We start from the raw sequence: 22,548 nt of genomic DNA, 5'->3' as shown, positions 1-22,548 counted from the left end.
ATAATTTGAGGAGAGGTGCAGGGTAGAATAATTAAAGTCAAATGCTCTGATGCCGAGGAGACATGACACAAGATGTGAGTGTGGAACTGATGGTGCAAGGCTCAGTGTCAGTGCTATTGGTTCAGCATTTATTTCTCACTGTTCGCAATGACTCACACACCATTGCTGTCAATGCTGCCAATGAGCCTGTTCATCTTGGTTTGAAATTCCCTGCGTGTGTATTAACGTGGTTAATGGGACGCGAGAGGAGATGAGCACATCCTCTTTATTCTATCAGTTTAAACAGATGAAAATATCTGTTGGATGCCAAGGCAAGAGAATACTGTCTTTTTCTGTGCCTTTTCAGTGGGGCATGCTCAGCATTGAAATGTCTGCTTTTGCACAAGCAGAGTTTGATTGCCATTCATACTGAGCAACGCTAATACAGAAAACGCGTTTTCGAATTCCTGTGATCAAGTGGTTCAGACATTGCACATATGGACGACAAATCTGGCTTTTAACGTGGCGCCGTGGCTTAGCTGGTGAAAGCACCTCCCATCACACTGATGCCTGCTCATTGTATTGAAAGCTCGTTATTTCTCGCAAGTATTGTGTTGCTCATCGAGAAACTCAGTGTCCTGTTTGAATTGCTGGATATTTTGATTTCGCGTTCCGGCTTCATTTTCCAGGTTTAAATCCAGTAGTGTATGTTGCTCTTTTTAACTACTATTTTAACCTGGAGATTCTTCCCGCAGTTCCACAAGCACTTCTGCTTCTCATCCTCTTATTCTCATTCCTCCATTCCCAGTTTTGTGGAAATTAATTGGTGAGGCAGGAGACAGTGCAGCATTCCCGGGGAATGTTGTTGTAATGGCACTGACACCACGACGTGATCACCCTCATTCTCTGCTGTCACCATTCATTCGTTGTACACCAACAGTAAATGCATCCGTGTTCTTCTTCAACTATCAGTTGGATAAGGAATTCAACTTTAACTTCGAAAGGGTCTTTAGATTTTGAGGAAGAAATGTCTCCTTGCCTCAGGTCGAAGTGACAGGCGCATTATCCAGAGAATGTGAGACAACTTCGACCGACTCCAGCCAGGAGTCAGAAAGCCTCTCAGCAGTGCGAATCTCAAACTGTCTCTGAATGTCAGGCATTTCATGAGCAGAAATGGGAAATGAGGGATATGGAGAGCCAGAGAGTCGGAGAATGTGAAAAAGGCCCAGGAGGATACAGAGACACGTATAGAAAAAAACAAAGACACATATTGAGGCAGACACTGAAAGAAACAATTCTCCATTCGGCGTGACTGCTAAATAACAGAAAGCAAAAGGAAATGTAGCCATTAAAACATAGCCTTCCACCACCTCAGGAAAATGAAAGTAGCGTGACAGCTGATTAAGTCCTTTTAAGATTGTAAATTCGACGTTTGTAAGCTCAAGAGTGATTTTGATAAATATCCTAATTCGACAGGTAAAATTATCATTTTCCCAACAGTATAATCTAGAAATCTATAACTAACTTGTTTCCTGTCCATCTAAAAATAAAATCGGCTTTTCTGCACAGATGTTGCCAGGTGTAGCGGGTTTTTCTATCAATTCTCGTTTTTAGTTCAGATTTCCAAAACCTGCATCTTTTTGATTTTTGATAACGTAGCACAAAACCCAGCATTACCAGGTACGGACCAGTGGTAAGAAATACTGGTACCACGATATATTTGCACAATAAAACGTTTATTCCCTGTCCGAGAATAGAACCAACACTATGGCGGTTAGAGTTCCAAATCCTAACTATGAAATTACACGGAATGAAGACAGACGCTCTTACACTTATTCTCAATGAAATGGCTTTTCCCTTTCATTTCTGATCAGTTTCACTGCAGATTGGTGTCTACTCGTCCTCAAGTTTTGCAGTATGGAAAATCCCATTTGCCCCATGGTGCAGTCTGGTTTAAAGACATTCATCTATTCTATTCCCAGTTTCCAGCTTTGGTCCATAACCTTATGTCTTCTGATGTTTCCAGTGCAAATGGCAGTGAGGTTCTCGCTTTGATCTTAGATGACACAACAATGGGATTGAAGTTTGACATAGTCACACTGTGTTATTACCCACGTCGTGTCTCCCACAGAAAGAGACGCACAGACACATTCCCCGAGAGTGGCAGAGTTCTCAGGATTTGACCAGCTCCTTGTGCTTCACTTCAGCTGTCCGCTCCAACATGCAAGTTCAACCGCCAAAAGGCAGCTTTTGGTTAAACCAAAGCCAGTTCTACAGACAATGAGAGACGTTGCTCTGAGCTAGAATTTGAAGTGGACGAAAGAAACTGCAAATTCAACAAAACCAAACCCTTCCTTTCCTGACAGACAACAGGAATGGACTAGCACGCTGCATCCTCGTGATTTTAAATGCGAACCGACAATCCTCTAACTCGATGTCAGGCGTGTTACCAATTTCGTCACTGACCCAAAGACCAGGTTTAGCGCTGTGACAGTTTGTCTATAGGTAATGTAAACGTCCACATCAGGGAAACAGCATTCACATGGTGAAAAATCAGCAAACACAATTGCTGCTCTGTTTCACTTGGAATTCCCCACTCTGTGAAACATTTCCTTTCACTGTACTTTCATATTTGAAGTCTTTTACATTCCAGAGCTTGAACTAATTCAGTGAGAAACCACTGGTCATTTCGAGCCCGTCATCCGGAATGAGGCGAGTTGAACGATGCCTTTCTTGCTGCCACAACATCAGCACAGCTCAAAACGAGCTCGTGCTTGCATCAGTCTTTACTTAACTTGCTGCAGTATATCTGCTGAACAACATCAGTTTATCAAGCATTGCCTTCTTCACATTGAAACCCAGGATGATAATATGAACCGACTTGGAAACTTGGAGAGAGACACACTGCTGACGAAGACGATTATGACGTGAAGAGCAGGCACAAGAATTTGTACAGGTCAGGTCCCAAATCCGACTGCAGTATCAATGGACATCCCTGCATACGGGTCTGAGTTTAAGTTGCCCAGAACAGGCTTTAATTTCCAGTCAGGAAGTGAAGAGTTAATTCTCTTCTTGAGAATTATCCGAATGAAAACTAAATCCTGGTTGCACACAGAACATACACACGGATCCTGCCAGAACAATTCAGTGATCGATCAGCATCTGTCTGGAAGGACAATGGCAGCAAATACCCGTGAATGCTATCACCGCAATGACCCCTCCAAGGATCTAGCGTTTCACACTTGAAAATATCTCGCTGTTCCTTCAATGTCACTAGGCCTAAATCCTTGCCTCATGGCATCATGCCTGTTCCCCGGTACTGAGGATATCCAGGGTTCTGCGGAGTAACTCAAAATCTCAATCTCTCGGGTAATTAGGGATTGATGGTGCATCCCATCACATTGAGTAATGACTTTATCCCAGTAATACGTTTCCTAAAGCTGCAGTTTCTAAGGGAACACTTGCAAACGGTCGGGAATAAATTGAGAAGTGGAACGGACGAGGGGAAAATGTGAAAGGCAATGATGACTGGGAGGCATGAGACAGCAAGTGAGTGAGGAGCTGGTGTTGCAACGTTCAATGTTAGTGTCAGTATTTACTGACCGCTATTCACTCAGAAGCACACACCACTCCTTAACAATTCACAACAATGAGCCCATTCCTCTTAGTGTGAGTTTACCTTTGCGGATATTAACGCGATTAAAGGTGCCCAAGAGGATGGATGGATCCGCGTTATCCTGTCAGTTTAAACAGGCAAAGTTATCAGTTCGAAGCAAAAGCAATAAGACATTGCCTCTTCCTGTGCATTTTCAGTGGAGAATATCCAGCTTTGAACTCTTCTGCATTACCAGAGGTTGTTTTAAATTTACACCGAGTAACTGTGAAACACACAAAAATGAGTCCGAGTTCCTGTGTTCGAATAGTCAAGTAAATGCACGCATAGTTTTGAATCGTTAAGCTTGGGCAGTCCCTCAGCCTTAGTTAATGAAAGTTCCTGTCAAAAAACAGCCTCATATGAGATCAAATCCTGACATCTCAATGTTTATAGGTATTTCATGAAAAACAGAGTTCTCGACTTCACCTGTGGTTCTGGTCGTGGTGGGAATTCAAATCAATGACTAGATTGAGGTTATAGTTTAAAGACAGCTCCTTGAACACCTCTGCCACGCTGCCACACAAACCCCCGTAACCACGTTTTTCATGATTAGTGTTTCAGCATCGCCTCACCTCAGGTACTTACCCATACGCCCTTTCAATGGCGAACTTGGCGTAAGTTCAATAATATTTATGAGGATGTTGCAAGGCGTATAGTGTTTGGACTGTAGCGTAAAGCTGAATTGGATGTGAAAATTTTCCGTGGAGCTTGGGAGCTGAGGGATGGGCTTACAGAGGTTTATATCAATATGAAGGAGACGGTAGAGTAAATGGTCAATGAACATTTCTTCCCAAGGCAGCCAAGTTCAAAACAAGGGAACAATGTTTTAAGGGGAGAGTGGTAAAATTTAAAAGGGATCTGAAGGACATTGTTTTGCGTGTTTGGAATGAATTGTCAGATTTAGTGTTGGAGTCTGGTATACTCTCAACATTTCAAAGGCATATTGATCTGTATACAGACAGGAAAGTTGAAAAAGAATAAACGTGAAAATTTGGCAAATAGAGCGGTTGTTTACGGGCTCAGACCCTCTGAGATGCTGCAGTGGCGATCACCAGTTTGAATAGGCACTCATCACTTGGTCAGTGCGTTGGGCTGGTTTTCTGGAAGATGGTTAGATTAGATTCCCTACAGTATGGAAACAGGCCCTTTAGCGCAACTAGTCCACACCGACCCTCCAAAGAGTAACCCACCCAGACCAATTTCCCACCAACTAATGCACCGATCATTATGGGCAAATTAGCATGTCAAATTCACCTGCCTTGCACATCTTTGGAGTGTGGGAAGAAACCCACGCAGATGCAGGGAGAATGTGCAAACTACGCACAGGAATCAAGCATGGAACACTCGTGCTGTGAGGCGGCAGTGCTAACCACTGAGCCACGGTGCCGCCATAAAAGGGGATGGAGAACGGAGCTAGCAACTCCGCAATCTCTCGCATGGAAAGTCAGTACTCTCCCATTTGAGATAACTCCCTCAGGCTGCTTCGGTTAAAACTAGCAACGAATCATTTTTTTCTGGTCTTAGGCTGCCAATAACCATTCTTCTTGACACATTCCCAACTTCTCAGTGGGAGATTTTGGCTGTGGAAAATACCTCACAAATCATATTGCCCCTGCAGCTCTCCAGCGAAACCGAAAACTGACAACTCATGAACAGAAGCAGAACTGACAAAGAGAACCTATTTTCAGACACACCGGACTCATGAATGCTGCCTGTGAGGCAGAGCGAGTCGTCTGGGTCATGAGCTGCTCACACAAATGGCAGCGAGGCAATTCCAAATAGTGCTTTCAATGTACTGGCGCCTTCGTGCATCAATACTCCCAGGAAAGTGCTCAAGTAACATGAATCAGAACTGACTAACAATGAACCATGAAAAGTGAAGATTACCAATTACAGTCTCGATTAGATGAGGTTAACAATTGGGCTGATGTCTCCACCGGATCGAGAGGACCAATCACCAGCCTCTCTCATCAGGACAGAAATTATGGAAATTAGGGAAAAGTAACCAAGTTTCATATCGCAATTTTCCTCCTTTTCGCAACAATAACAGAAAACTGCGAGCAGATTCAATGTAGAACCTAATTTCACATCAACAGGAAAAGAAGTATCTCCATTCACTTTCAGAGAAAATGGTGAAAAATGCAAATTGTCTGGAATATGAGGACTTGGCGCAGCCTGCTTTTGAGTCGCGTATTATGCTGGTGGACTTTCGAGCTGGAGGGGAACGTGACAACTACAGCACAAGGGGAAAACATGGGCACTGACATGTTGGTTGTTTTCTGCTGTGCCACATCACAGCCGGGTTAGAAGAAATGACTGCTTTTTTTCTGTTCAACTTTAACAAAACTCATTCCTGCAAAACGTTGCCAGCTTGATTCATTAGCACAAGTGGCCGCACAGGGATGCAAACACAAGCCTTCTTAAGAAGTGGAATCTGAAATCACAATCTCAGGTTGCTCAGCCACGCGAGCACACAAGCCAAAACCGGAAACCCAAGAGCATGTACCTGATGATACCCTGCAGCACACTCACAGCAACTGCACCAGTTCTGCAGAATAAGCGGTGGGAAGGAATTGCTCTATCTGAGCGGTCGTGCTTGTTGTTCTCATCAGCAAATCTGGATTTGAATTTGCTAGCCCATATCTGCTGCCATGCTGAAACGGAATACAATTCCGATTAATCGCTGTGTGAAACGTTGTGCATTTTCTCTCCTCAGATAAAGTGATCACTGGAGATGATGAATTCTGCTCCTGCCAGAAACGCCGACTCTCCTGCTGCTCGGATGAACTGAAAAACTGGTTTAACACTGGAATCCGAGAATGGCAGAACACGTAGCAAGATTATTCGAAACCCAGAGCCAATAAGAGTTCCAACTTTCCTTTTCTTTCTCCATAATAGTGCATTATCCAGCAGAGCCATGAGCAACTGCCACCTGGCTGCAAGCTGAGTTGGAAACCTATGTGGGAATCAAGGACATGCGACTCGCTTATTGTCGGTAAATCAAACAGTTCTCACTTTGGGGTGTTCAAAAATTAGTTTTTATACATATTCAAGGAAGGCCAAAGGCGATCTGAGATGTCAAAGAGGTGGTCACTCTTCGTGAATGCTCTTTGTTCAAGTTGTGAAAAGGTTTCCCGCTTCAGTCGCCTTCACGTTTCTTGTTGATGACTGAATCAGACAGAAGGTGTTTCACCAGAGCTGCACTTGACTTGCATTCCTCTCCCTCGCTGTCATAATTTCCTGGAACTGTGTGAGAACAAGAAAACAAAATACACACTGCGTCATTCGGCAGCCTGTCTGTGATTTCCTCATTTTCAGTTCCAACATGGCTGAGACTTCAGGCCACACGGTAATATTAGTAACAGTCTGAGAACAAGAGTCGATAGTATATCTGTGCCTGTAAATCTTTTCATTCCTGTTGTTGACTGAATGAACTGTATCCGTGTCTGCTGCTTCGAAACTCGAATATGTGAACTGCTCCGAACTATGATTGAGGATTTCTGGTTTTCGTTGACACACGTTGAGAAACGCCAGACAGCGTTCAAATGAAGCTTTCAGAGCACATTTTCGGATGCATTTGACAGAGACTAACATCATGAATCCAGTGTTCGCTATGACAGATGGAAATTAATGCTCTCCATGTTACTGATCCAGGCCACCTTCGCATGTCAAGCAAATGCGGTACTGTTGTTACATAAAGGATCAGTGCCTGGTAACTGTGTCCATAAAGAGGATATGATTGAAAAAAAAAAGAATACCATGTTGAAATATCCAGGAAATATTGCCTGTAAAGGCACAGACAATTTTCCCTGCCGCGCCAAGACAGAGAAACATATGCAACGGCACTCTTAAACAGGATGGCCAGCACTGATATAGAAATCGCCACATATGAAGGACCACTGCGAATAGAAATTTGAAAATGAATTTCACGCAGCAGGTATTCGGAATTATATTCTTTTCACCGCTACAGTAGTATCGGGCGAGTAAATTCAAAACAAGGTTTGCTGATGAGAATGCAATAAAACCCCATCGATCATGATATGAAAGACTGTCGCCCAGAAAGAGGGAACAACAATGTTTCTTCTAAAGTTTGGACTGGGCCACTTTCGCACAAACTGATACTGCTACTCTCCAGAAAAGATCAGGGCCCGCAGCATGCACTCTTAGAAATGGTGGCCATCAGTGCTGGAAACATCCCTGCATATTCAAAACAAGGAAGAATAAAATAAAACATATCAAATAAAACCGTAGATGGCAATTAATTGGACTTGTATTCCCATTCACCACGACAGCTAGAATGTGCGGGGATATACAGAGTAAGTTTTACTGACCAGGTCAGAAAGCAATTGCCTCCACATATGTTTCTGTCTGTCCGTTTTTTTTGAAGCGCCGATAATTTCCGTAGGAGATGAAGATGATTACTGCTCCCCTGCAGGATCACAGTGGAGCCAGAGACCCGATCGAGCTGCTCAGAACAGTTCGTGTTTGCCGAGAATCACTGAAACTGAGAGTGATGACACGTAGACACGGTGTAACAGCTGCCAACACATGTGGAGGGTTTTGGGACGGATTAGGACCCACTCTGGCAAAAAGACTGGATCCTAAGACTGGGGACTAAGTGTTCAGGTAGAGGACTGGAGAATGGGGTTAAGAACGATATTAGCCAAGATCGAATTCTGAAAGTGCTAACCGCTCCTATGTTTTGCAATCTCTGGCCATCTGGTTTCTAAGGAAATAGAAACAGAGTTATTTGTTCAGTTGGAAGTCCTGGGCAAAATGAGAGATAGAACAAGCATGATACAATTTTAGAGACTGGGAAAATGTTTGGAGAGGAAGCAATAAAAGTGAAGCTGAATATAAAGTTTGAAGTCAGGACATATTCAATAAAAAGGAAGTTTGTAGAAAGGCAGAGGGACATGAAGATGGAAAATGAAGTGTCACCAGTCCCGAAATCTCATTCGGTTTTCATTTTCAAGATGCGACCGGACCTGCTGAGATTTTCCAAGAATTTCATTTGTTGATTCTGCAGCTGAAGATGGGAGTGATCCTGGACCAATCAGCTCTCTCATGTTCTGGGAATATTTGACTTACCCGTTCGATCAGATCACGTCTGTCCCACACTGAAACCTCAGAATCCTTCCCCACCCCCATCCTCGTTACTGGCAATAAACTGTTCATTACATAAACTGACATGAGCACACAACAAGAACAATTGCAAAATGTACAGGGAGAGCTCCGTTCCGTTACATCAGCACATTCTGAATCAGTTAATTGTCGTTCAGGACCCATGAGACATTAAGCCATCTCTGTCAGACCACTAACAAATGGCCATTCGCGTTCTGTGTCTTTGAACACTTTGGTTGGTGCACGGATGAAGTGGAATCTCACGTTTTGAAATGGACATAATTCATAGTATTTTCAGCTGCACTTATAAAGTTATATCTGGCGCTTCCAGTAAGGTGCAGACAGTTTTCACTCAGTAACCGACATGTGATCAAAGCAGGAGGACATATGTGTCAGCGAAAACAACAAGAATGCTCCACCAGCGTTGGCTTGCAATTCGGCATGTGGAAAGAAGATCTGGAACTCTATTAAACAGTGAAAACGACTATAATGGGGCTTGGACGCACGACTCTTTGATTAAACAACTCACATTGCACCGAACTGAGATATCCAGGCTTGGGACACGATGCATTAGTTTGCTATTTCATTCTGAGCATAATTCACCTGGCACAGCAATTTGCAAAGATCCAGCTCATTCCTCCCAATCACAAATAACATAATTCACATCCTTCACTTTTGTTATTTGTTCAAAACATTACAAAGTTGGAAGTCAGGAGACATTCAATAAAAAGGAAGAGTGTGCAAAAGCAGGTGGAGATGGACATGGAAAAGAAGTATCACTAATCCCGAAGTCTTAAATCGATTTATATTTCCAAGATGCTAACAGATATGCTGAGATTTTCCAGTAATTTCATTTGTTGGTTTAGAAACAGAAGATGACAGTGATCCTGGACCAAACAGTTCTCCCGTGCTCTTGGGATACTTGACTTACTGTGTCTATGTCCCACACTGAAACCTCACGATCCTGCCGCACCTCCACCCTCGTTACTGATAATATACTGTTCATTACGTTAAACACAAGAAGAACAATTGCAAACGTTGAGGGAGAGTTCCCTTCGGTTTCCATCAGAACAATCTGAATCACTGAAAATTGGTTCAGTACCCATGTGACATTGATCCGTTTCTGTCAGACCCCTCGCAAGTGGCCATTCGCTTTCCGTGCCTTTGAACACTTTGGGTGGTGCACGGTTGGTTTGGAACCTCACGTTTTGAAACGGACATCATTCATTGTATTTTCGGCTGCACTGATAAAGTTGTCTCTGGCGCCTCCAGTAAAATGGACACAGTGTTCACTCAGAAACCGACGTGTGATCAAAAGCAGGCGGACAATGAAAGCAGCAAGAACATTCCCCTGCGAAGGGTTTCAATACTGCACGTGGAACGAAGAGCTGGAATTGTATTAAGCAGTGAAAGCGCCCATTGTGAGACTTGCACCCACCACCCTCATACTAAGCATCTCACACTGCACCGACTGAGCTAGCCAAGCACGGTGCACTGTGGATTAGTTTGCTATTACATTGCGAGCATAATTCATCAGCATTTTTTTCAGATCCAGTTCATTCCCCCTAATCACAAAAATATCATTCACAACTTTCACTTCAGTTATTCCTTCAAAGCATTACAATCTATTCAGCACTTGTCCCGGGATTTAAGGTTCAGCCTTAATATCTTCATATTTTTACCCTCACCTTTATGTCGCTGATATGATTTCCAATCACTCTGGCAGACAGTAAATCAGTCGGGAAATTACCTAAGGAAACCCAATCATTTCCGTTTACAGTGTTGGGCATTTCCCATCTGCTGACGAGACAGAGTCGGCTCAATCAACACTTTCTTTGTTCTTTCTGCCGAAAACCTTTACCACTTCTTATTTTCACGCCAGGAGTTTTATTTATAACACGTTCCAAGGACTGGAGCAACATTCCAATGTCCTGAAGCCCTTTCCAATTTAAAGCGAAAGGTTTGCTCCTTTCACACGGAAAGAGCTGTTACTAAGGAAGGAGTTTCCACGAGTTGTTTCCCATGGCTTGGCAGAAAGTCGCTGATTGAAGCTGCAGTGGCCGCTTTCTGTTAGCATCGGGAGCTTGGAGAAGGTGATGTCGTATTCTGCTGCGTGTAAACGTCTCACTCCCTGCGGATTTGGGGTGAATCATGGATGAGTTTTCCCAGTTACAATGTCAATATATGGTCGGGGTAAATGCTTATACTGAAATATTTGAGGCTTATTCCCTGGGTGGGCTCGAACCACCAACATTTCAGCCAACTGCGCTGACCATTTGAGATACAGAAACTGGCAACGCAGATATCCAAAACCAATGTTATCGACGGTATATGAGGATACGTCGGACAGCAGGAACTTGCGTTGTTTTCAGAGACGGTCGCTAATGTTATCACCGAGAGGGTAAGCAGACTGAGGAGCTGCAAATACTCAAATTAAAAGGCATCCACGCATGCGCACTCCGCTCACATACATCTCCACATCGTAGCTCACTTAGGCTGCTGGTATTTGAAGCCACGATTCGATAGAAACTGAAGCTGAAACTCCAGCATATTAGACCGCTCGACCACGCTACCACACAAAAGCCATCACTCAGATTTGTTTTGACTAGTGTTTCAGCATCGATTCACTTCAGGCACTGAGATCTCGCAAATTTTGTAAAACAATTGGCGTAATTTAAGAAGAAAGACTAAAGAAAATGTACAGACAAGGAACAGGGCCTTCATCCATTCAAGCCTGAGCCGATCCAAATCAACTGTTTAAATCTGTCACCCAATTCCTAAGCATCTGTATCCCTCTGCTCCCCACCTACTCATGCATCTGTCCAGACGTATCTTAAATGTATCTACCGTGATTACCTCTCCAGTCTCAGCTGGGAACGCGTTTCAGACACCCACCACCCGCTGTGTCAAGTAGTTGCCGCATGTATCCCTCTTAAACTTTTCACCTCTCACCTTGAAAGCGTGACCTCTCGGTATTTAATCCTTCAACTGGGAAATAAAACGTTTCTCTATCTACCCTGTCTGTCCCCTTCATGATTTGGTAAACCTTAAAAAGGTCCCACTCAAACTCCTTTTTCCTAATGAAAACAAACCTAACCTACTCAACCTCTCTTCCTAGATTGCACCTTCCATACGAGGCAACATCCGCTTAAACCTTTTACGCGCCCTCTCCAAAGGGTCCACATTCTTTTGGTAATGCGGCGACCAGAAATTTACACAGTATTCTAAGTGTGGCCAGGCCAATATATTGTTCAATTTTAACATGACATGCCAGCCATTTTATTCAATACCCCATCCAATGAAGCCAAGCATAATATATGCCTGCTTGTCTACTCTATCCACCTGTGAAGCAAACTTCAGTGCATAATGGACCTGCACTCACAGATCTCTCTGTCCATCAACTTTTTTTCCCAAAGCTCTTCCGTTCATTGTATAACCCCATCTATAATTAGACTGACTGAAATGCGTCACCTCACAGTTATCTGTTTTGAACTCCAGCTGCCACTTTTCCGCCCAACTTTCCACTATATCTCTGTCCTCCTGTATTCTTAAACAGTCACTTAAACTTTCTGCTAGTCCAGAAAACTTCGTGTCATCTGCAAACTTTCTGATCATTCCAACAGTGCTCTCTTCCAGATCATTTATGTATATCAAAATAACAGTGGCTACAACACTGACCACTGTGAAGCACTACTGGTCATCTTTCTCCATTTCCAGAAACTCCATTCAACTGACATTCTCTGTCTCCTATTGCTCAACTAGTTCTTTATCCACCTGTCTAGAACACCCTGGACACCATGTTACTTTACGTTCTGTATTTGGTTACCATGGGGAACCTTATCTAACTCCATACTGTAGTGCATGTATATGACATCAACAGCCTTTCCTTCATCTATCAACTTGGGCACTTCCCCGATAAACTCTGTGCCTCTCACTGATATGCACATTATTTTCTAAATATGAATAGATCCTATCCCTCAGTACCTTCTCCAGCAACTTTCCCAACACTGATGTAAGGCCCATTGTTCTGTCGTTATCCGGAATATCCCTACTATCCTTCTTGTACAGGGGACAATATGAGCAACGTTCCAGTCGGCCAGAACCTCACCTGTGCTGAAGTTCGCCACGAAGATATCTGTCAGGGCCCCAGCTATTTCCTCTCTCACCTCACCCAGGAACCAGGGATAGATACCATCCGTTCCTGGGGATTTGTCCACATTAATTACCCCTAGCCTGCCCAACACAGCTTCCCTACTTATGTCGACATGATCCAGACTAATCAAATGTTTTACTCTGCACTCAACATTCATCATGTTCCTCTCCTCAGTGACCACTGATGCAAAATAATCATTCAGAATCATACCCACTCTCTCAGATTCGACATACAGCCTTCCTTCATTTTCCTTTAGTGGACCAATCCTTTCTCTGGTTACCCGCTTGCTTCTTATATATGAATAATAGGCTGTAGGATTCTACGTAATTGTGCTAGCGTGAAGATGCTTCATGACCCCTTTTAACACCCTTGATCCCTCGTTTAAGACTTGTCCTACTCTTCTCATGTCCTCGAGGGACCATTATGTTATTGGCTGCCGAGGCGTTATGTATGCTTCCCTTTTCCTCTTGGCGAGTCGTACAAATGTCCTGTCATCAACAGTTCACGAACATTGCCTTCCAAATCCTTTGCCTTCAATGGGACATGCCTATCCTGCACTATATTTAACCTATCTTTGAAAGCCTGCCACATATGAACTGTGGACATTCCTACAAATAGCTGTGTCCAATCCACATTTTCGACCTCCTGCATAATTTTGATATAATTAGCTTTGGCCCAGTTTAGTTCTCTTTCCTCATGACAACACTCATCTTTGTCAATGAGTATTCTAACACTTACAGAATATTGGACACTTCCCAAAGAAATCACCCACGGCAACTGCTATCACCAGCCCTGGTTTATTCCCCAATATCAGTTCCAATATGTCCTATTCCCTCGTCGGACTATTGATATACCACTCCAGAAAACTCATCTGGAGGCTTCTTACAAATGGTATCCCATCCAGACCTCTAACGCTGAGAGTATCCCAGTCAATATTGGGAAAACAGAAATCTTCATTCAACACTAAATTATTGTCTCTATATCTTTCCATGATCTGTTTAACTATTTTTTTCTTACACCTCACGCTCACTGTAATACAGCCACAAAAATCTAACCTCACCCTACTTATGTCACTGCTCCATCCATAGTGTCTCACGACCCAAGCCTTACATGGTGTCTTCCTTTCGCACAGCCATGATATCATCCCTGACCAGCAATGCAACTCCTTCCCCTTTTTCTTCCCTCCCTGTCCCATCTGAAGCATCTATAACCTAGAACATTTGGTTGCCAACCATGCCCTTCCATCAACTAAATCTCTGTGATCGCAATAACATCATATTCCCAGGCTGGAAATGTGTTGCTGGAAAAGCGCAGCAGGTCAGGCAGCATCCAGGGAACAGGAGAATCGACGTTTCGGGCATAAGCCCTTCTTCAGGAAGGGCTTATGTCTGAAACGTCGATTCTCCTGTTCCCTGGATGCTGCCTGACCTGCTGCACTTTTCCAGCAACACATTTCCAGCTCTGATCTCCAGCATCTGCAGACCTCACTTTCTCCTCATATTCCCAGGCTCCAACCTCAGCCCTAAGTTCCTCTGTCTATACTCCATGAATTAAAGTAGATGCGTTTCAGGCCACCAGTTCTTTTGCAGTCATCTGCTGTCTGCCTTCTCTTCCCATTATTAATGCTATCTTCCTGATTCTTAGCGTTTCCAGTTTCCACCGCACTGCCGACTTGTTTAATCTTGTGGTTCCCAGCTCCCTGCCACATTAGTATAAAACCTCCCCAACAGCAGTAGCAAAAACTCCCGAAAGGACATTCATTCCTGTCTGGTTCAGATGTAGATCGTCAATTTTCTTAGTCCCACATTCCCCAGAACTGGTCGCAAAATCCAACAAATGTGAAACCCGCCCTGCAGCACCATTCCTCAAGTCACGTGTTCATCGTTCCTTTTTTTATTCATTTCTACACTGGCAGTCACATGGTACCGGCAGTAATTCCGAGATTACTACCTTTGAGGTCCTCCTCTTTAATTTCCCTCATAGCTCCCTGAATTATCCCTGCAGGTTCTCATCTCGTTTTTTTTTCGTTGGTGCCTGTATGCACCAAGACAACTGGCTGTTCCGATCCCCTTTTCGAATGCTCTTCAGCCGATGGTCGACATCCCTGGGCTGAGCACCTGCGAGGCAACATAATTCTCCAGAATTGCTGATGCTCCACAGTGAGTCCACCAGCAGTTCCAGAGTGACCACGCGGTCAAACAAGTGCTGCAGGTGGACATCCTTCTTGCAAGACTAATTGAGAAAACCTTTGCAAGGATTTGCAAGGTTTGCACTGCTTGGACATGAGAACGAAACTGAATAGTCTTCGTCAGATTCCCAGGAGCTTCAGTGCTTACATATGGCCTCACAGAAGCTAATAAAATCATGAGGAAGACAGACAAAGTAAATAGTCAGGGAGCACTTTTTCACAAGACACGCGAGTTCAAATCTACATAGCAAACATTTAATGTGAGAGAGGAAAAATTTAAAAGGGATGTGAGGGACACATGTTTCTCACACAGAATTTTTGTGTGTGTGGAATGAATTGCCACATTTATTGGCAGAGTCTGGTGCACTCACAACATTTCAAAGGCATCTGAATGGGTGTACAGACAGGAAGACCTCGGAGAGATAAGGCACAAATATTGTGAGATATGTGTGGATTAATTTCGGTTATCTATTCAGCAATGGCAAGTTGGATCGCGGGATTTGTTTCCATGCTCGACAACTCTGAGATGCTCCAGCCACCTCCTCAATGCAGGATCTTCTTTCGAAATAACGGTGAAATAACTACGTCTATTCATTTTCAGAGTAAACGGGGAACAACACAAGTTGTCTGGAATATGAATCACCATCATAGACTACTTGGGTCCCAGATTCTACTGATGCACAGACTTTCATATGTAAAGGTACCTTGGGTGATTACCCTACGCCCAGAAATCTTCTGGCTGCCTTCTGTTTGCCCTGTCACATTAAACTTCTGCTGCTGTAATCGAATTTGCAGTTCTTGTCATTTGTCCGTATTGCTACTAGGGATAGCTGGTCGTGGCAACTCGTGACTGCCACACAAATTCTTTGCCAAAATTGGATTGTCCCGCAACGTGATTCGCAGTGCACGAACTTCGCAACGAGGATATGCCACGCGGCAAGTTAAAAAGCACGCTTCCATTTATTAAAGTAAGTTTCTGGGAACTGACAACCAGATTCCTCCTTCCACTCGGAATTATGACAACACATAAACCAACAGCCTCTCTTAGAGACAAGTGACCAATGCCCATCTTGTGCCGGACAAACATAGTTGACAAGATTGCACGCAGAGACTTCACAGAAAACTATAGAGGAGAAGCAGACAGACGACCATCGAGCTGCATTCATGCAGTTCAGTTACCCTGAAAACCCCATGCACAGCTGTTCCTTGCAGGTACACACAGGGCACTGAGTCTCTCTGACTCCGGGACTTGGAACTCGGATGATATGACAGTCTGCCGCACTGGTTACTTCCTTGCGTGAGGTAATTCCCAATGGAACATATGTAAAACATGATCGCTCATTGAGAAATACATCCAAAATAGTACCCAAGAGACGTATTTCTGTTGTGCTTCAGGTCCAAGAACACTCAGATCAATAGCTCCCTTTATTACCTCTGCTGGTCATGTTTACAAAGAGAACTAGCAAATTGCCAAGTTTGATTTTCCTTTCAATCACAATTTTAACTCAGTTTGGCTGTAAATATCTTTTCCTAATTTTGTGCTTTTCTTCTTTTACATTGGTGTCTCGCAACTTACAATTGACTGCAGAGTTAGGAGAGGAGATGGAAGCATTCAGCTCATCAAGTCAGCGACTGCTTTCAATGAGATCATGGCTGATTTGGTTAATGCTCAACTCTGCTTTTTACTCAGTACTCTTGGCCGAGTGGTTTAGGTGATAGGTTAAAAATCTATTCATGTCTCCCCGCGTAGGTCCGAATCCAGCTGACTCCGCTATGAATGACTTGCTGCTGGGCGGATTTTCGCTCAATGTTCAAAAAACCTATTTTGCAAACCAGGCCGGTAATTTAATTAGACTTTGGAACTCGAGTTCTTCATCAGAAATGTTCCATATTTAAAACATTATCTCTGTTTCTCTTTCCAGCTACACTGCTCGACACATTGGGTTTCTGTAGTTGTTATTGAACGTCCTAAGCAGAAGTGCTGCTTTTCATTAGATTCCTTTCATCCCTGTCCTCTGTTCACGGACTCGGGTCAGTGGCAACACTTCCTCCTGCTCGTCAAAGTGCTCATCCCCCACCGCTCCCTCTCCCACCATTACAAGCAACCGCAGGAAATTGCCACTTAACCATCTTTGTTCCAAAGTGAAACTCACCAGCCTCGGGAATCTCTCCACCAAACGGGAATTCTCATCACTGGACATGGTGCAGACCAGAGGTTTCCGAAGCTTTACTGTGAAAATATTGTCAATTGGCAGTTGGAAAAATGTTAAAGAGCCAAACCAATCCAGGCACCAGCTTTGGGAATCTTTAGAAACTCTTTGGGAAGTGCAATCAGTGGAGAATGCAGAAGGGTGAACTGTCGGACCGAGCAGAGGCCAGAAGATTGACTCTGATGTTGTCGGGACAGGAACTGGTCTGAGACATTGAAAAAATTCTCACTCCTGTACATGGGGAATAGAAACTTCATCTGGACTCTGCGACAATGAAAATCTCTGGAACACACAAGGCACTGAGAGGCAAAAGAGGAGATTATCCCTGATGGAGGTGAGCTGGTTCCCAGTGACATGGGTGTGTCTGTCTTGTGGGTATCAGACTGTTAAAATGTCTCCATAATGAATGGTTCAGTCTTTCATTTGGAAAATGAAACTGATAGAGGACAGTAGTAGTTCAGGGAATGGCACATTGAATTTGGAATTCAGTCACGGACTGCTTTTGAGGATCGTCGAATTTGTTAGGTTGGAAGTTTCAGCGCATTCAACCGTTAACTGAAACGTCCTTGTGGATTATAGTAAAGAATCTTTCCGTTGAATTAGCAGGATCTATATTGACTGATGGGGCCACAGCAGGCGGCAGGACGTGGTAACACGAAATAAAAATGCGCTCAGCTCAAACACAAGAAGCATGCTCATTCGGTATGGTGGATCAACAATAAGGCATTTTAAAGAAGTTTAAGCAACGATCCTTCAATGTACAGGACATGCAACGCCAGGATGTGACACCATACTAGTCTCGTTATTACCAGGCGCTTTAACTAATTCATCAACGGTGTCAGCGCAGACAATGTTGTTCAAATCCATATGTGTATTTAATTAGCTGTTCAATCACAGTAACTTGGACATTTGTTACTTTATTAAAGTCTGTTTAAGCCGACAGGATAAAGAAGATACGTTCATCCTCACTGGGCCCATTAACCACGTTAATATGCACAGAGGGAATACAACGCCAAGAGAACAGTATCATTGTGTTGAATTGATCAGCGGTGTTGTGCAAGTCAGTGTAAAAAGTGACCAGTCTAGGCTGACCCATTTATACCAACAGTGAGCCTTGCATCACCACTTCCTCTCTCACTTACAGCCTCACGCCCTCCAGTCATCATTGCCTTTCACTTTACTCAAACGCCCTGCTCCACTACTCCCTTCTCCCGATCGCTTGCGGCCGTCCACGTAGAACCTGCAGATGTTCGAAACTCATTCGTGGCGTATAGACGTCACTCAACGGCATTGGATTCACTGCCCATCCCTAATTACTCCAGTGATTGAGATGATGAGCTACTGTACAGAAACTTGAGCGAACTTAACATAGAGGTATAGCCAAGATGCTGTTGGCGAGGGAGTTCCAGGATTTAGGAATAGCCAGATACTTCCAACTCAGAAAGGCGAGATCCCTGATAGGTGATTTTCGGTCACAGTTTTCTCTTGTTTCTGCTGCTGTTGTCTTTAGAGATAGATGTAAACAATCACAGGATTAATTCTGGATTAAAACCAAAATAAAAACCCTGCATCTACTGTCGTTTGTGGAAGTGAGTTCCAAACCTCTCCCAAATATTGTGTGTAGAAGTGCTCACTAACATCTGTCCTGAATACTTTGAACCTCATTTTCAGACTCATTGCAGAATCCACAGCGAACTGAAACAGTTTATCGCTTCATTTTAGTGTCTTGCATTACTTCTCTCAGGTCACCACTTAACATTCAAAGTTGTCGCAAAAACAGGCTTCATTTGTATATCAGAAACAGAAATGGCTCAGCATGTCTTACATCATCTGTGGGTTAGCAAGAGTTAATGTTTCAATTCCGTTTACCATTCTTTGCAACTGACTTGCCTGATTTCTTATCATACCTACAAACGGTATGAAACCGGAACGGATGGCAGAACACAGAGATTAGGAAGTTCTGCATTTCCAGTGACATCGGGAGTCTCTATCACGAGAGAATTGTAAGGAGACTACTGCTCAGTGAACTGATATCGCACTTCCTGTGTCTAAATAAGGAAACTTGTCAGTGAATTGGAGACTTTATTGTTCAAAAGTTTAAACCAAAGAGCAGATCAGCAGCAGACTAAACAAGTGAAATTGTCATAATGCCTTATAAGGAACGCCAGTGAAGACCAGGATAGTGAGGCTCACCTTCTCCACATGTTTGAATTGTTTGATGCAGTTTTCTGTGCGACGTTTTCTCTCCCTTCAGGCAACTGACAAGCTCCTTGTTTGAAAATCTGAGTTGATGCATCACCAAAGGTGTTGCATGGTACTGTGTGTAAGCAGCTTGTGGAGACTGAGACTGTAGCATTGCTCACATTTTTTTTTTTTGTTTTTTATTCAAATTTCTGAGAAATGAAGAAACTTAATAACAAGCTTAATCCCAGTTTTGGAGAAGCATTGCTCATCAGTACATGATAATCAGCTCTCGTGAAGATATTGCAGAATTGATATCAGAGACCTAATTCAAACCCTGCAACGACAGATGCCATGAATTCTAAGTTGAAATTCTATGTCTAATGCCTTTGACCCATTACAACTTACCATGGAAAATCCCTTCCGATTCGCCTCTACCCCTTAGGGAAGTAAAGCTGCTATTCTTATTTGCTCCAAGATACATGTGACTGCAGACGCACAGAAACTGGATTGGTTGTTGCAGGTCAGTTATCTAAACTCCAGGACCTCGCTTCAGGAATTATTCAAGGTTCTGTTCGTTAATAAATGTCCAGAGTTCAGCCGCATTCTTACCTCCTCAACTCCTGAAGCATTCCATTTCACAATGCAGCAGAATTCTGGCAATGTGAAGGCCTGGGCAGAAAAGTGAAATGAATTTCACACATCCTGATTAAGGTAATCCAATCAACACCTCTGGAAATTCAATGGTGTTGCCATTACCTCGTCTTGAACGATCAACAATCTGGAAGTTACTATTAACCCCAAAATGAACTGTCATCCCTACATAAATAATGTGGCTACAAGAGCAGGCCAGATAACTGCCATCAGTAATGGGCTTTCTGACTCCAATCGCTTCTCCAATACGGAGAAGTCTCACGTCAAGTGTGTGATGGAATACTCCCCGATTGACTGAACAAATATATCGACAACATACCCCAAGTTGTTGGAAAGCGCCATTATGAAACATTCGTACAAAAGGACAATGCTTCGAATATTGAATAACTGAAATGAAAGCAGAAAGTGCTGGAGAAGTTCAGCAACTCTAACAGCATACTTGGAGAGAAATACAGTTAATTTTTTGAGGGCAAAATGACTCTTCTTCAGAACAGTACTGAAGGGAGGACATGTAGGACAAGAAACATTACTTCTCTGATACTTTAACCAGTTGCTAACAGGTCGGCTGAGTTTCGTCAGAACGTTCCATTCCATGGCAATTGAGCCAGTTCGATTGGCACTTTATGTGTAATTTCAATCCATTCACCACTGTCGCAGTTTTTTTGATTCATCAACAATTTCCATTTGACAGCACACTCCAACTCTAGTATTACTATCGTCCTAAAGACAAAGGAAGTAAACGAATGAGAATATAATTATCTGCATGTTCCCTTCCAAGCTACTAACCATCACAATTGGATAGGTATTCCTTCAGTCAGTCCTTCACTGTCCCAGTGGATCAGAGGGTTGCTCTCCTCCCCCACTTCAAAACATCCGAATAGTTAAATGAACTGTTCAAATAAACTTTATCAAACTCAATTGTTAGAAGGTCAATACTTACTGGGAGGTGAGAAAAACTTCACAAAAATGTAACGCTTAAGCTACAGAGTTAAGAGGAGCAGTTTGGAAATATGTATCCCTGTGTTCTTGCAGCAGATTCATGTAATCAGACATTTGAGATAGGCTGACTCAGCAACTTGCCATGAATAGAAATGTTGAATTTGGTGATGCATTTTCACTGGAGGTATTTTCCAGCCATGATTCTGTTTCAATTAAATTTGCATAGTCGTCAATTCCAATTGAGATGAACACATGCCAGTTAACTTTGACACAGATAATCAGCGTGAATCCACCATTCACCATTTTACTAGCAAGCTGCTGAGTTGTACCATGCCTTACGCTGTTAAAGTATCGACGTTATGAAATAGAATCATACCATCCCTACAGTGTGGAAACAGGTCATTAGGCCCAACAAGTTCACACGCAACCTCTAAGGAGTATTCCACCCACAGCAATTTCCCTTCCCTATTACTTTGCACTGCTCCTGACTAACACATTCTGGAGAACGAGGTACAATTTAGCATATCCAATTTATCTAACCTGCACAGCTTTGGACTGTAGTAGGAAACTGGAGCAACCCGAAGAAACCCATGCAGACACAGGAAGAATATGCGAACTCGAAACGGTCGCCTGAGGCTGGAATCGAATCCAGGTCCTTCATGTTGTAAGGCAGTAGAGCTAACCAACGAATCACGAAAGCTAACTTCAAACCTGAGTAGAGCCATTCTTCCGAATAAGCCTGATATCAAAGACATACACGTCTCCATAGCCATTTTGCAGCAAAAGGTAGACATAAGTAGACTAGACATACTCCAGCACGTGGCTGAAGGTGATCAGTTAGAGGATAGATGTTTTATCATCATTTATGAGCAGCTGACTAAGCTGCGCTACTTAAAGGCTGCAGCAGGAAGTCCTCAATCAAATATGTTCTTCTTCCCATTCGTCCTGCTAAGACTGCGGTATTTATGTTCTTTTAGGCTATGTTATATATTTTAGGTTACACCATTCTCCTGTTAGAAGGCATCCATCCCCAGAGATTTTATTTCATGACTTTGCCTGTTTGAAATTTGGAAAGTCTCTCAGATACTGCCAAAACCTCTTCAAGAAGCTTCCCCTCCCAGAATCAGCTCTTGCCTTCGAACATCCCTTCATTGTCAGTCCTACTCCATAGAAACTAACTGGAGACAAATACATGTATGATGTCACCGAACAGGCCATCACCGCGCTTCACCCTCTCCCAGAGACCAGCACGGCTCAGCGTTGGTGATCGATGCCTTGCAAATCCAGTTGGGCTGATGGGAAGAGTGGTTATCATCTACCTATCCACGATCAAAATGAACCAGAATCTGAGAAGTTATCATTCCAATCAGCTTGAAGTACATTCATTAAATGTAGATAAATGAGACTATTTCGACTGTTTATGATATAGATTAAGAAACACAAGATTTGATCTTAATGGTAAAAA

This window comes from Chiloscyllium plagiosum, unplaced genomic scaffold (assembly GCF_037043375.1).
Source record: "Chiloscyllium plagiosum isolate Xiang-an unplaced genomic scaffold, Cpla_swu_hap1 HiC_scaffold_14, whole genome shotgun sequence".
Lineage (NCBI taxonomy): Eukaryota > Metazoa > Chordata > Chondrichthyes > Orectolobiformes > Hemiscylliidae > Chiloscyllium > Chiloscyllium plagiosum.
This window is presented reverse-complemented; position numbering follows the sequence as displayed.